General features: G+C 46.1%; 1 protein-coding gene across 2 annotated transcripts in view; it reads right to left on the bottom strand.

The window, feature by feature from the left end:
* ELOVL5 (ELOVL fatty acid elongase 5) overlaps positions 1–10,328 on the bottom strand; it is a 38,577-nt gene extending 28,249 nt beyond the window's left edge. The window contains exon 1 of one of the 2 annotated variants that reach the window (XM_082049712.1): positions 10,249–10,328. The gene's annotated coding sequence lies outside the window, so the exon portion shown is untranslated. Of the gene's footprint in view, positions 1–10,243 lie in introns of both variants that reach the window. The other variant, XM_082049713.1, reaches the window with a different exon arrangement.
* Between the last annotated feature and the right edge of the window lie 4,115 nt (positions 10,329–14,443).

Raw genomic sequence — 14,443 nt, 5'->3', positions numbered from 1 at the left:
AGATTTGGCTAATATTCTGCTCTCAGGCAAATGACTGACAGCTTAGATGGGAATTTGGTAGGGGTCTTGAAAGAGCAATGCTGCTCTAAGGAGGGACGTGTTAGAGCTGCCGATGGCCGATTAGGGCTCCTTCATCAGTTCAGCCCGAAACCCAGCCCTGCTCCTCTGTTCTGCAAAATAACCTTCCATGGCACCAGGCAAATAAGCTTTTAAAATGCAAAGCCTGAAAAATAGATACAGAAAGAAATACAAACGTGAGAAAAGGAGCAGCAAGGACAAATGAAAAGGGGATGGGGGTGGACAACTCTGTAACTTCATGGCTAAACTCCTTCATGCGTGAGATTGGCAAGTCACTTACAGTCCCGTCACTGTAGGTTCAAAGACAGTCACCTCCTCTCAAGGCCAGATATCTCTCCTTTGGAGACAACACAGCACTAAGGGATGTAAAACACTAACTCGAAGATCATTTTTCACATCCTGTAGATGGTAGTTAAAACCTGGCGACACCCCTGTGTTCTCACCAAGTGCGTCCTTCAGGACTCAGACCTGTATTTTAACAGCTTCTTAAATGTGTATTTTAAGACACTACGTCAATCCCCACAAGCACTCAGAAAACTGAACTATGCTGTTTGCAACTGATACCTGTGTTGGTGAATTGTTTGAACCTGATGTGTTTTGTGAAACCAATAAATATTCAGCCTGCACAACTGGAAATTCATGATAGCTCTGCAATTGCTAAACCAGAGTTTAGATTTGAATATCTTATCTAAACGAACTCTGCACTGAATTTAGAAAGAACAAGCCAATTAGATGGACTTCAAAAAACAGGATAAACATCTTTGAAAGCACCATTAGCAGTCCCTTCCTCTACCTTAATGCAACCGCTTAGCAATGATGATAGAACAAGAATCAATATAAAGAAGTACCAGAAGATGTTAGTTTTGTTCTGCAAGGCATGGCCAGACTTGCAGCCTGTTTTTGCTTGCTTCGAAGAAAGGTGATGATGGTTTTGGAAGAGCAGAAGGAAGGGTAGGGAAGTTAGAGGTTCTGGGAATCTGTCAAGTGAAAGTGGAGGACCATGTATGACCTCTGGAGAACTACCCGGGAACTAGATGAAGGCTATGAAACTAGAGGACAGTTACAACCATTTAAACTCTCATGACAAGTGGTCCAACACCACCATTTGCTCTAAGAATGGCTTAAGTCCATGCACAATTTTTACCTATAAGCAAGAAGAGGCAGCAGCAGCAATTCATGCATTAGCAGGGCAATGATCTACACTGAAACACAGAGGCCTTTCTGTGACTACCTGTATTATTATAATTTTTTCTCCTCATTCTTAACTGAACAGACAAGGCTTGACAAATGCAGTACTGCTTACTGACTTGCTTAGTCTTGTCCCTCTCCATCTGTATGGAATGGGTCTGCCACCCTATATATTGCTGGTGTTTTCTCAAACTTGCGTTTTCCTCTAGCCCTGACACTACCTTTTCACCTCTTGAAGGTGATGGGGACACCCACCCAAAGTTTCCCAGTTCATGGTCAAGTCCAGCCACCTCTGTAGTAGCCAGAGCAAATGAGAGGCTGCAGAAGGGACCATGGTGTTAGCTGCACCTTCTGGGTGGCATGCAAGTCGGAATTCCATGAAACATGAAAAAACGCACTAAAATCTTCCACAAGAGGCTTTTCTGCTTAGGCCTCTTCAGGAGGCAGAGAAAAATTCCTAAGTAACCAGGCCTGCTGGACTAGCAGCTTATTTCCACAGAATCACACAGAATGACTGGGGTTGGAAGGAACCTCTGGAGATCATCTAGTCCAATCCACCTGCTAAAACAGGTTCACCTAGAGCAGATCACACAGGAATGTGTCCAGGCAGGTTCTGACCATCTCCAGAGAAGGAGACTCCACAACCTCTCTGGGCAGCCTGTTCCAGTGCTCTGGCACCCTCAAAGTAAAGAAGTTTTTCCTCATATTTGGAAGGAACCTCCTGTGCTTCAGTCTGTGCCTGTTGACACTCATCCTATCATTGGGCATCACTGAAGAGAGTCTGGTTCCATCCTCTTGACATCCACCCCTGAGATATTTATAAACATTGACAAGATCCCCTCTCAGCCTTTTCTTCTCCAGGCTGAACAGACCCAGCTCTTTCAGCCTTTCCTCACAAGAAAGATGCTCCAGAACCCTCATCATTCTTTTTTTTTTTTTTTCCTGTCACTATATCACATATGTTAATTAAGGAAGAAAATTCTGAACCACATTCAAGTGCAGGTATTTTCGCCATTAATGAGGCTTCATGCATGCAGTAAGTCAAAGCACCAAAACTAAAGTAAAGGTTAACACCAGGCCAAAAGGCCATTGTACATGAGTGAACTGAGTGACCAATGTATGACCCGAGGCATAAATGCATGACCCTAATTTAGGACAAACAGCTGAGAGTTTGCACCAGTTCACAGGGTCTGTGATCAGCTAAGAGGAACCTCTCCAGGCCAGTATTGCAAAAGAGAACTGAACCACCAAACTGGAATCAGACATTCACCACAAGCATCTGCTACCCTGCAATCCACATAAGCATGTATATAAAAATGCATGCACAACTAACTATCATTGTGTCCTTCAAAACCAAATCCAGAATCCTGTGCTTCTATCAACATTGTCCTGCAGCAACCACGTGAGGTTTTGCTCAAAAGCATGCAAGCAGCCACGTGAATGAACTGAACACGTAGATGCTTTTCAGTGAGCACACGTGCCATGCACCCTAACCAGCACACCATCTGAACTCCAGCACATGAAAAGGTTTCTCAAGTTTCTTTTTCTAAAGGTCAGGGTGATGTTAAACATTGGAGAATGTCATCCTCCTAACTGGTTAAAGGTTTAATTACTGTTATTTAAGTCAAAGGTTCTCCCTACCGTTTGGCTAGTAGATGATGCAAAAAATGATGATTCAAAACATCAGTATTTTCTAAAAGCCACCCAGGATCAAGAGATAATCCTTCAGAAAAAGGTTAACAGAAACTTTATGACTAAATTATGTGCATAGAAATAGCACATCTAAGGGGAAGTCTGTAAAGATTAAGGTATAAAGGTCTCTAGTTTCCCAAGTCCTCATTATCTTGAGTGAAACCAAATCCGAGGACACGGGACCAGCTCAGGAACTAGATCCCCATGTTCAGACCCCTATGTTGACAATTAATAGAGTAGTGGCAAACATAGAAGCAGATTTCTTTTGCTCATTTCTAAGAGCTCCAAGACCTGATGTGATCCTTGAGACCTCTATCTGAATACAGATGCCGTGGCTTTAACTCAGCAGAGGAGCTCTTACACCGAGCTGCCGCCTGCTCCAAGCCCGCAGCTGTACGGCATCTCAGGGAAGAAGGCATTTTCCCATAACTAGCACCTGCTAGGGGTTCCTTAGCCAACAAGGGCAGAGTAGAAATACAAACTTGCTGGGAAGCATTTCAGATTAAGGGTAACAGTGTGAAGTATGGAAAAGAAAAAAAAAAGAGCAGAACAGGCAGCAATGCGAACTTGCATGCTTATGAATTAATTAGCTAAACACATGGCCTACAACCATATGATACTTTGAAGCATATTAAGTTTAATAAGCTAAATCACATTATTCTTCAAATTAATACTAGTTTTCATCTAACACTGGTAACATCCTTAAGAACAGTGACACCACCAGAAACATCCATCAGCACGCATGCGCCTTAAAAGCCGGAGTGTTACTTGAAATCAAGACTACATCCTTTTTGAAATCAGAGAGCCTGAACTTGCGCGTAAGAAGAAAGCAATTACCCTCCAGTCACAGCAAAGACAGCCAGAAAGAAGAGAAATAGTTTTCTCAAGGTCACAGAGGTAAAGGAGTGCTTCCAAGTGACAAAAGAAGAGGAATAGTCACTTTGTTCAAATCGCTGACCAAGTGTCTCAAAGGGAAAGGTTATGTAGTTATAAAAGAGCAGGACAGAATTTGAAAACACAAGAAAAAAAGGTTTATTCCCTGTTTGTTGTAGCTTTGCACAGGGAAGTTTTGTCTCCTGTAAATGTTAGTGCAACTCAGCCTATTTAGTCATTGCCCAAAGCATCTCACTTGACAAGTAAATCTTCAGTATGAAGCTTTGACATGGATGTCAATTAAATCCAGACAACTTTAGCATAAATACAAGTTCAAGGAAAGTTTTTCTATTTCTACCTGCTCGTTATGCTGCTGGTCATCAACAAAGCTATCATTAACAAAGCACACCTGCCATGGTTTAACCCCAGCCAGCAACTAAGCACCGCACAGCCACTAGCTCACTCCCCTCAGTGGGATGGGGGACAGAATTCAAGAGTAAAAGTAAGAAAACTCATGGGTTGAGACAAAGTTTAATAGGTAGGGCAAAAGAAGGAATTCATTCACGTCTTCCCATCGGCAGGCAGGTGTTCAGCCATCTCCAGGACAGAGGGGCTCCATCACTCATAATAATTACTTGGGAAGACAAACACCATCACTCTGAATGTACCCCTTCCTTCTTCTTCCCCAAGCTTTATATACTCAGCATGACATCATATGGTGTGGAATATCCCTTTGGTTGGTTGGGGTCAGCTGTTGCAGCTGTGTCCCCTCCCAATAGCGTGTGCACCCCCAGCCCACTCGCTGGTGGGGTGGTGTGAGGAACAGAGAGGCCTTGACTCTGTGTAGGCCCTGCTCAGAAGTAACCAAAACATCTCTGTATCATCCACGCTGTTTTCAGCACAAATTCAAAACATAGAGCCTTACTAGCTACTACAAAGAAAATCAACTCCAGCCAGCCAAAACCAGCATAACCTCTATGGCTAATAATGTTTTAATAAGAGCATGTAAAATACCCAGATGCTGAGACCAGCCCTTAATTTGCAGCACTGAGTTCAGCATAAGTAGCATGATTCATTTGTTCTTGCAGAAGTCACAATTAAGCTTAGCAGCATGCACATGTAAAACCTCTACACCTGGTAAGGGAATTTATTAGATTGCCATTGTTCTTTCTAAATGCTTGATGCTTTGTGTTTCATATGAGGAAACCACTTCATCAAGGAAATTAAATAATTCTCCAACGCATTGAATACAGCAGGAACACATTTACCAGCCACATACTTTGGACAAGTTTGCTCTTGTGCTCTTATTTACCTGGTATTTACCTAAATGCAAAAACACAAATAGAGAAACCACGGCAATAAATTTTAGGAGATTAATTTCACTAAACAGATCTAGGGAGAGCCACTGTGTACACAATCCACAGCACAACTCTAAAGTTATCTCCATAGTAAAACTGGAAGCAGCATTTATTTGATTTGTCAATCAAAAAATCAAATCAGGTCACTGTTTACAATACCTTTATAAAACTGAGATAAAACTACTGTTCTGTCAGACATAGGGTACAGGTTTCAGTGCCCTCACAAACCTAGATATAAACCACATTTACCAGTCAGCACTTAGGAGCTTGAGGGATGTCAGCCTAAGCAATACCAAATTTAAACAGCCTTAGGAGAAACCATAGCAAATCAATCTGAACTGGAGATAAGTTTTAAAATAGACTTCCGTGTAATTAATTGATTATCCTTTTCATTTGTCCTTGCATGTGATCTTCCACCTAATGCAAAAAGTGTTTCCAGTGCTAGCATGCATAAACCATTTGGACTGCAGAAATCTTCTGCATTTTTAACACATTTAAGAATCACAAAAAAAAATTAGTGACTATATTGCATATTACAAAACAGCTACAGATTACAAAGATTATTGTCAGTTTTATGAAATGTCTAGAGGTGCACAGTTAGGTGTGCTCTGACTGGCAGTCAGTAAACATCGATTTATCAAGTCTATTATACAGTCAAACAGCTTTCAAAAGCATATGTTGCATCCTGGAAGAACATCTCCTTGTACATTGTAAAAACATGAAAACAAAAGCATTACTGCAAAGAGCTGAGGCCAACAGCCCCAAAAGTATTCCTATGTTTAAACAGTTTTATAGATCTCATCCCTATGTGACTAATTTCAGACACAGCAATAAAAGAAGGTAACAAAAGAGGATTAAGACAACAAAATGAGTGAGTTGTTCAGTTATGCAGGAGAGATTATAGCAAACAACATCATCACCTACACATGCCTTCATGACCTATACGAAGAGCTGCCAAATCTAAGTGGAGCTTTAATACCTCTGAAGAGACAACAGATCTTGCTTGTGACCCACCTCAAGACAGCATGCTGCTCATGGGAGTAAAAAAAAAAAAAAAAATAAAAAAAAACAAGGTAAATGTATTTGTGGCTCTGCTCCTCCGCACTGAAAGAGCATCTCTGCCTCTATTCCAAGTCAGAGAACAAACCTTAAATGCCTGGAATAGAAAAAACACACCGCCAAGAGCCCACCTGCTCCAAAAGCACAGTCCGAAGGAGCCTCTCTGACACGACCCGTCCCACGATACGACTGAGCACGGCAAGGGAGCTCTGGCTTTGTGCCACCACGGCAGAAATTCCAGGCAGCAAGCAGAGCCACCTCCCGTGCAGTGACACCCAAAATGCCACTCGGCCCACCTTGCCACCCAGTCACAGAGGCACGATGCTGCTTTAAAACAAGACTGCATGGAACTGCTGTTTCTCTCCCTAAGATTTGTCTCAGGTGGGACACAGACTGTGTTAATTGGAGACTCCCTTCATCCACCACTGAGCCAGGACTTCTGAGGCCACTAAAAGACAGGCAGAAGATGAGTGCTTCAACCTTGTAAGCACCACCACCTTGCTCTGTATGGGTGGGGAGTTTGCTGTTGTTGTTGGGTTTTTTTTTGTTGGTTGTTTCTTTTTGGTTTTTTTTTTTCTGAACTCAGCAGAAACAGCTTTTGGTGTTGCAACGTTCGATGCCCAGATAATGAGGGAGGTAAAGGAACGAGGTCAGCTCAGTACTTGAGAGCATTTAACCAGTTACCAACTGACTGTCACTTACAAGGAATACACTTCCCAAAGGGCAGCTCTGGATCACTCTCAGCACTGGACTTTCTACCTGAGGCTGCTGGACTTGAGCACCAGGTCAGCCTGACATCCTAAAATTTTGTCAGTTCCATCATCATTCCAAAAATCAGAATCTTCAAACATATTTCCAAAAATCTGGTCCTATCAAGCTGCAAAAGAACGATCAATGAAAGGTGCTGCCTAGAGGCCTGATGTATTTATGGTATTATTTCCAATTTACTTTTTTTTTGTTCCGTTAATCGCATCTTCTCTAAGTTAATTCCTCTTGTATAACAACAGAAATTGAAGGTCAGCAGGAAAAGAACAGATTAGACCAGAGAATTCCAAATATTTTATTCCAACTCTGGCTGTACTAAAGGCAAGGAATGCAATGAGAGGAATTCGTGCTGAGAAACGTAAAGACAACAGCAACTTACTAAAAATACTGTGATAAGTATACCTAGAGACGGATCAGACAGCACATAAACTAAGTATCCTTAATGATGTTATATTTATGTACCAAATATGAATGAGTTTTTGTGAAATATACTTCATTTCGTCAGCTGCTGGTGTGTAAAAGATGTTAAACCATACAAAGTGCAATTGCTTTTTAAAAAGCACAGCGAAGCTAACAGACCATCAGCCAGACTTTTTCCCAGTTTACAAAACAAAGCTCCATGGCACATGAATTTCGCTGCTGCTCCCTCTGGTTGCACTTGAATGCTAAAATACAGGAAACTTAAGTTAGATCACTTACGATAAATTCACTTAGCTACTTAAGGATAAAAACCACAAAGAAGTCCCTAAGGGTTTCCAGCACGCATTACATGTGTAATGTCCACCTTGTAAGGAATTCAGTAAAATCGAGCAAAATTCTGGCATGTCTTTTAGCATCTTTGACCCATGTCAGCTGGCAACAGCATCTTTGAGGGCAAATCCACTTTTAACTTCAGCAAGCTTCCACCTGCTCCTTGGTTCATGGAAAGCTGGGAAGGTATGTCCACCCCGATGACCCCAGACGTCTCCAGGCACCACAAGTTTCCAAGGGAAATCCTTGCTCTGTGCGTGCAAGTACAGCTGCCCCCAGGCAGAGTGCGTGTCTTGGCTACTCACTGCTCTGAGAACAGACTATGTCTAGTGCACCCCAAACATATGAATGTTTTTACAAGAAACTCCAGCTTTCATTGCTGAACAGCATCAGATGACCATGCACGCAACAGGCTTATTCTCCCAGAGCCAGCTTCCACTTCTGTCAGCCAGCCGTGAGGATACACCAATATTTAATTTCTAGCTACAGAGTTTTCTAACACCAGAAAAAAATCTCAGGCTGCAGCTGCACTGAAGGAATGAGGAGGGCTTAGAGTGAAATATCAGAGTTATATCACAAAACTCTTCACGAGTTCATATTAAAAATAAATAAGTACCCCTCTCTACACTAACAGCTTAATCCTGATGCAGCAACACCGTTAGCCGGCATCTACAAAAACTTCGCAGCTCCAAAACCCTCCATCCAGCCAGGGCCACCAGTGATAATTTAAACCAAATGCTTACAGCAGGTCTGCAACTGCCGGGTCCTGGGAGAGAGCTGCTCCTGCAAGATAACCTCACCCTGGAAGCAACCTGGCCCAAAACCCTGGCGAAGACTGTGCCGCCTCCAGAGACGCCTGCACGCTTGCCCTGCTCTGGTGTCAGCTGCAGGGCATGTTTCCATTTGCACAGAGCGGTTTCAGAGACTTCCTGATCGGAAGCATCCTGACTGCAGCCGTGCCCCTGCCTTATTCTCCCTCTGCATCGCTGGCAGCTGCCTGAGGTCTTCGTTCACATTTTCCACCACGGTCCCGAGTCCTCTGCCACAACAGTGAATCCCACAGCACCAGAGATCACGTGAAGCACTGAGAACTCAAACTGGCTGTACGGGGCACTGTCGTTCAACCGTGGGACACGGAGCAGGGCACCCAGCTGCCGGAGGGAGAAATGCCTCTGGTCATCTGCCAGGAGCCCTTCTGGCTGAGCAAACCAAGGTGTTACTATTCCTTCCCAGGTCTACAAACCTAGCCTTTTGTCTGCAAATTCATAGCACCGACCAGTGCCGGAAAGCTCTCCAGAGTCAGATCCTCAGCTGCTGCATCCCTGGGAAACAGGGCTGGCGATGAGGGCAGAAAAACAGCCAGCGCAGGCAGGGAAGGAGAAAACAAACTGCCTAAGACAATACTCTGCATAACCCCAAGCATTGCCAGCTTCTAATGCTGTTGATGTCTGAGCGTTTCCAGGAGATGGAAGAGATAAAAGCAAAGTAAAAGTTTTTAAGAAAGTCCCTGCATGTGCGCCTGACATACTGACATATTTTTATTGCATGCCCTTCCTCTGCTACTTATCTCCTAATGCTTGTACACTTTAAACACTCAGATTTTAAATAGGGCAGGAATCTTTTAAAAGCACCGCACATCTCCATGCCGCTAGTTTAATGTAGCGCCTGCCCTGTCCCGCAGACAAACCCGGGAATTACGGTACCGGCGGCTCCATTTCTGAACCAGGAACGCGGCCAGGGGCTGTGAGCAAGATTGCGAGCTCAGGAAAGAAGAAGAAGAAATCTTCCCTTCCCAGCCCGACGAGACCTCTCGCTGACAAGGGGCCCCTCTCGTTGAGGCTGCTCACACCCGCCCGCCTCCGGCCGCCCCGCATCTCCCGGAGCGGCGCCGGGATGGTCCCGCCCCGCGATGCTCCCGCACCCCACGGGGGAAACGCGGGTCAGGGGTTTTGCGTGGAGCCGCAGCAGCGCCCAGCCCTTCGCGGGCTCCGAGGGCCGCTTCCTCACAGCTCGACACCGCCCGGGTGGGCTCCCCGCTTCCTGACCGTGTTATTTCTCCAGACTCCGTGCCCCGCCACGGCGGAAGGAGCCGCCGCCGCCCCGGGATGGAGTAGCCATGGCAATGGAGATTGCATCATGCTTTTGAATAACTGCACCGGGGAAAGACGCTCCCGGCGAAAACCCCGGCCCTTCCGCCGCCCCGATCCCTCCCTCCCTCCCTCGGCCAGCCTGCCTGCCCGCCGCCCGCCCGCCGCTGCCGGCCGCGGCCCCACCGCTCGTCGCCGGACGCCGAGCCCGCCTTCCGCTCCGCGCCCGCCGCTGCCGCACTTGTTGCGCGCCCCGCGGAGCGGCGCCCCCCGCCCGCCGCGGCCCCCAGCCAGTACCCGCCCCCCTCCTCCGGGCCCGGGCGGCCGCGCCACATCCCGCCGCCGGGCGGGGAGCCCCATCGCTGCCCTCCCGCCCGGGGACCGCGGCCCTACCTGGCGGCGGCGGCGGCAGCGCTGGGGGCGGCGGGCGGTACCGGCCGGCTCTCTCACGCTGCGGCGCCGCGAGGGCAAGGGCGGGGCCGGGGGCGGGCGCGGGGCGGGGGCCCCGCCCCCCAAGCAGCCGTGGGCTGACTGTGACGTCAGAGTGGTGCGGGGGGCTCACGGGCGGCGGGGGAGGGGGCGCTATGATGTCACGGCCGCCGGGGGCCAATCCGGTGGGCGCGGAAGGTTCGGGAGCGGGGCAGGGGCGGCGCGGGGCTCGGGCTGGGCTGGGCTGGGCTGGGCTGGGATGGGCGGCGCCGCGCCGGCGGGTCCCGCGGCCGAACAGCGGAGGAGGGTCCGGCCCCGTCCCACGGGGGTCCGGTCGTGAAGGTGACAGGAAACATCGGGCCGCTCTTCATGAAGTGAGAGTTTTCCAAGCCAGGCTTTGGAAGGAGGAGGCCCTCGTGAAAAACAATAGGGGATCATGTAATTAAAGACTATCATAATGAGATGAGCCACAGGCCTCAATTAAAGGTCACAGGCAAGTGCAGTTGATCTGTGTTACCTGCATTTTGAGTAACGGGCTTTGCAGCATCACGATGTTTTTGAATATAAGTTCTGGGTGCAATAAATATGCAGTACTTTAAGTCAGTCATGTAATAAACCCCTGGTTTTGTTGTGTAGTTTAGATGCGTGAAAGAGCCCGTCCCCAGTGTCAGATGTCCGAGGAAGGCATCTCAAAGCATCATGCTCTTTGGCCCCTCTCCAGTAGCCAGGGCATTTGGCAGAGCAAGTACCCTGTACCTGCTCCGGATGTTTCGTTACCTCCGTGAGATCCTAATGGGGCAACAGCGAGGGAGCCTTGGCCTTAGCATGGCCAGCGTGAAGAAAGAAGTTCGTTTCTTTCCCTCTCTTGTGTAGTTCCTCGTGCTGGAAGGTGACCTTTTAATTTTCTTTTCCCCCCTTAAAGTTTGTTCTGTCTCTTTGCTAATTAAATGAAAATGTTACATAAATAAAGAGCAGCTTTGCTTTGCAAAGGAGAGGAGTCAAGCAGCAATTTGCATGGGTTTTGTTCAAGTATCAGCACCCAGTGGGAAGCAGTTTAGCAAATTTGGAAAGCTGGAGGAAAAAGGGTTTCCTGGAGCTTCCTCTGTGGCTGCAGCAGCAGCCGTGCAGGTGGAGCCATCAGGGCTCACCATGCCAATCCAACACCCAGTAGCTGCTCCTGGGCACTGATACACTGGTCCTACATCCGCGGTTGTTTAGCTGAAGCAGCGTGTTGCAACCTCACCTAACCTGGTTGAAGCTCAGTGTGCAAACAGTCCCCAGAGGCGATGCTGGCCTGGAAATAGGCAACGTGATAATGAGGCGTGTTTGCACAGTGGGATCAGAAATTATGTTCCTTAAGCTCTCACAGGACAAGAAAGAAATCTGCCTCCAAAGTAGACATCGAGGCTATGCCACAGTTTTTTGTTCAATCTTATTTCTTTGTCATAATAAGACATGCGTAGGAATGTTTGGGGGGACTTTTTTGGTGGTTGGTTTGTTTGGTTTTGTTTTAAAGCCCAAGTCTTAATTTACTTTTCTCTTTGAAGGAGTGAACCCTAGTATGATTTCTGTGTGTGTCTTTGCCTATGTATTTTAACACTTTGGGAAACAAAGAAACAAACAAACAAAACCACACCAAACCAAAACCACCCAAAAAACTAAAACCCAGCACAACTCTGGAGCAAGTATGGCCTTCTGAAGGCCGTTTGCCCATGTTTGTGTTTTGCACGTTTCCGAGGCATCCCTTCTAATTTGATGGGAGTCAAGCAATCTTGCTACTGACAAAATTAATGAAATAAGGCACAAGTCCTGTTTTTTCTCACCTGAGCTGAAATGTCATGAGTTCATTGAAACGTGACCAGCATTGGGTCTTTTCACATTTGTAAATCTGAACTTGACTTTTAAATGTGCTTTAAATAAAGTTGCTTCCCAACGGGTGTACGCATTTGTTTGCATGGTTTATTGATGAGAGATGATTGCACCAAGTGTTACTTTCACAGCCAAAACAGCTTTCTAAATCTGGAAGATGCTTAAATAATTAACACTCAATCTGTTGGTTTAAAAATAAAAAATAAGAGCCATTTGCAACTCTAGATGCAAAAAGGGATGGAGCAGGGTGTGGGGAGTGTAGGCAGAGAGGTGAGTGGTAGCTGGGAAGCGAGCAGCACCCTGTGCACGGGAGGGACGTGCTGCTGCCCAGTGCCAGTGCTGTGTCCTGCCTGTGCCGTGGGGGCAGCCAGGTGTGCATGTCCCGAGCCTGCCTGTGGCTGGCGTGACCTGGTTTGCCTCCCTCTGCCATGGAGCTCGCTCTTCTCACCTGGCAGTGGGGTTATAACGAGGCTCTATATGCCCTGAGGGGTTTGCCAGCCCAGCTCCAGCATGAAACCTCCTGCCCACCCACTGGGCTGCCTATTCTTCCCTCTCCTGGCCTCTCTAAAGTGCTCATGCTGTTGATGGTCAGAGAACAAGAGCAAGGTCACAACATGGGAAATGTTATTTCAGCGTTACCCATTTGCGAGAACTAAGCAAACAATGCCAAATGTTTTGGCACTCAATGTTGGGCACTTGGTGAGTGTTTGTGGCCGGTTAGTGTCATTCTGCATTGCAGATGTACTGAGCTTCAGTGTTTGTACCTGTCCTCTTGGAACATCTGCAAGTGTGTCAGGAGTGAAGACATTTCCACTGACCTCTCTGCTGAGCCCTGATGAAATTGCTGCTGATATGTTTGCTCAGGACAGGCTTCAGAGACCTTGTTATCAGAGTGGGGTCAATGATGCTAGAGTTCAGAGAAAGACTACTTAACAATTTTTAGGGATTTAGGCATATTGCTTAAAGACAGATTGTTTAAAATAAATTATACCATGCATTTAATTTTTACCTGTGTTTCGTGATGATTGTAATCCCATTTTTTGAGAGAGAAGAGGCAGAATCTGAGCACTGCAGAAAGCCAAGTCCCAAGTGACCCAGCCTAGGTAGCAGCAGCAGAAGTGACAAGAGGCCTCAGCAGATGTGTTTGTCCTCACTAAATCAATGGTGAGCAAAGGGAAGAGGTTAAGTAGATGCTGGCATTTGAGAGCACGGGTAGGAGGAGAATAGCTGGAACAACTGCAAGTAGAGTGAGGAGTCAGCAGGGGCTGCAGCACTGGGGAGATGAGAGAGTTTGGAGTAGAAGGTCCAACAATGTGGTGTTAGAAATTAGCCTGGAAAAAGCAAGGAAGTGTGTGTTGCAGGAAAATGAGCCTGAATGGTCTTCTTTTAGGGGGGTAAGCTACCAAATGTTTTTCTATCTTCCTTTTAAAAAATCTATTCAAAATCTTAGCTATGCCTGTTTAATAGTGGTTCATCATACTGTAATGAATAGGTCCTTGTTTTGATTAGAAACAAATTAATCCAGTTCTTCCAGAAATAAATTAACAAATTGATTAGAATAAATAATCATCGTTTGCCACTCAGTCATCTTAATGGGAATTTTCAGTTCTGCCTGGGTTTGCCTTGGCTTTCTTCCAGGATGACTGCGGCAGCTCCATGTTCTTTATCAGTGAGATAAGTGGGATGCGATTACTGTTCTCTTTAAATCAAACACTGGACTAAAGTATCAGGCTTGAAATTTCAGTATCTATCTCTTCTGAATACGGTGTTTTCTTCTGTTGTGCAAATCACAAATGCTTCAGGCTGTTTGTACAACTTTGACTAATTTTTAAGTTCTTGATCTTTGTAGAAAAAGCTTCTAACTGAGGTTTTCTTCACAATTTTGTATTTAGCAGGTCTCATAAGCAAGAGGCTGGATGAAGCTGCTATTTTGAGATTCCAAGACAAAACTGGTGTGAACACACTAAGTCTCTGTTCTGATGTATGATCATATTACAAACTGCCGTTAACTTTTGAGGGTGCATTTTGTGCTCTGCCATTGAGGGCAAAATTCTCACAAGCTAGATTGAAGGCAGGCTTTTGGCCCTAGCTATGTTTCTAATCTGATTTCATGCATTTTACATTAAGAGCAGCTACTTTTCTGCATTTTCTCTTACAGCTCCCTGCAGTGTGTGGTGCTGTGGGTACTGAAGACCTGCACTGACTCACCAAATTTACAGTGTATTTTAAGAGCTGGGTTTACCCCAGATGGTATCCCGCAAGAGCAAAATATTTTGTTTCTTGCCAAATAGAAGG

This window comes from Streptopelia decaocto (genome assembly GCF_964273445.1).
Source record: "Streptopelia decaocto genome assembly, chromosome: 3".
NCBI classification, from domain to species: Eukaryota; Metazoa; Chordata; class Aves; order Columbiformes; family Columbidae; genus Streptopelia; species Streptopelia decaocto.
Note: the sequence above shows the minus strand (reverse complement) of the source record. Positions and strands in the feature narration are given on the sequence as shown.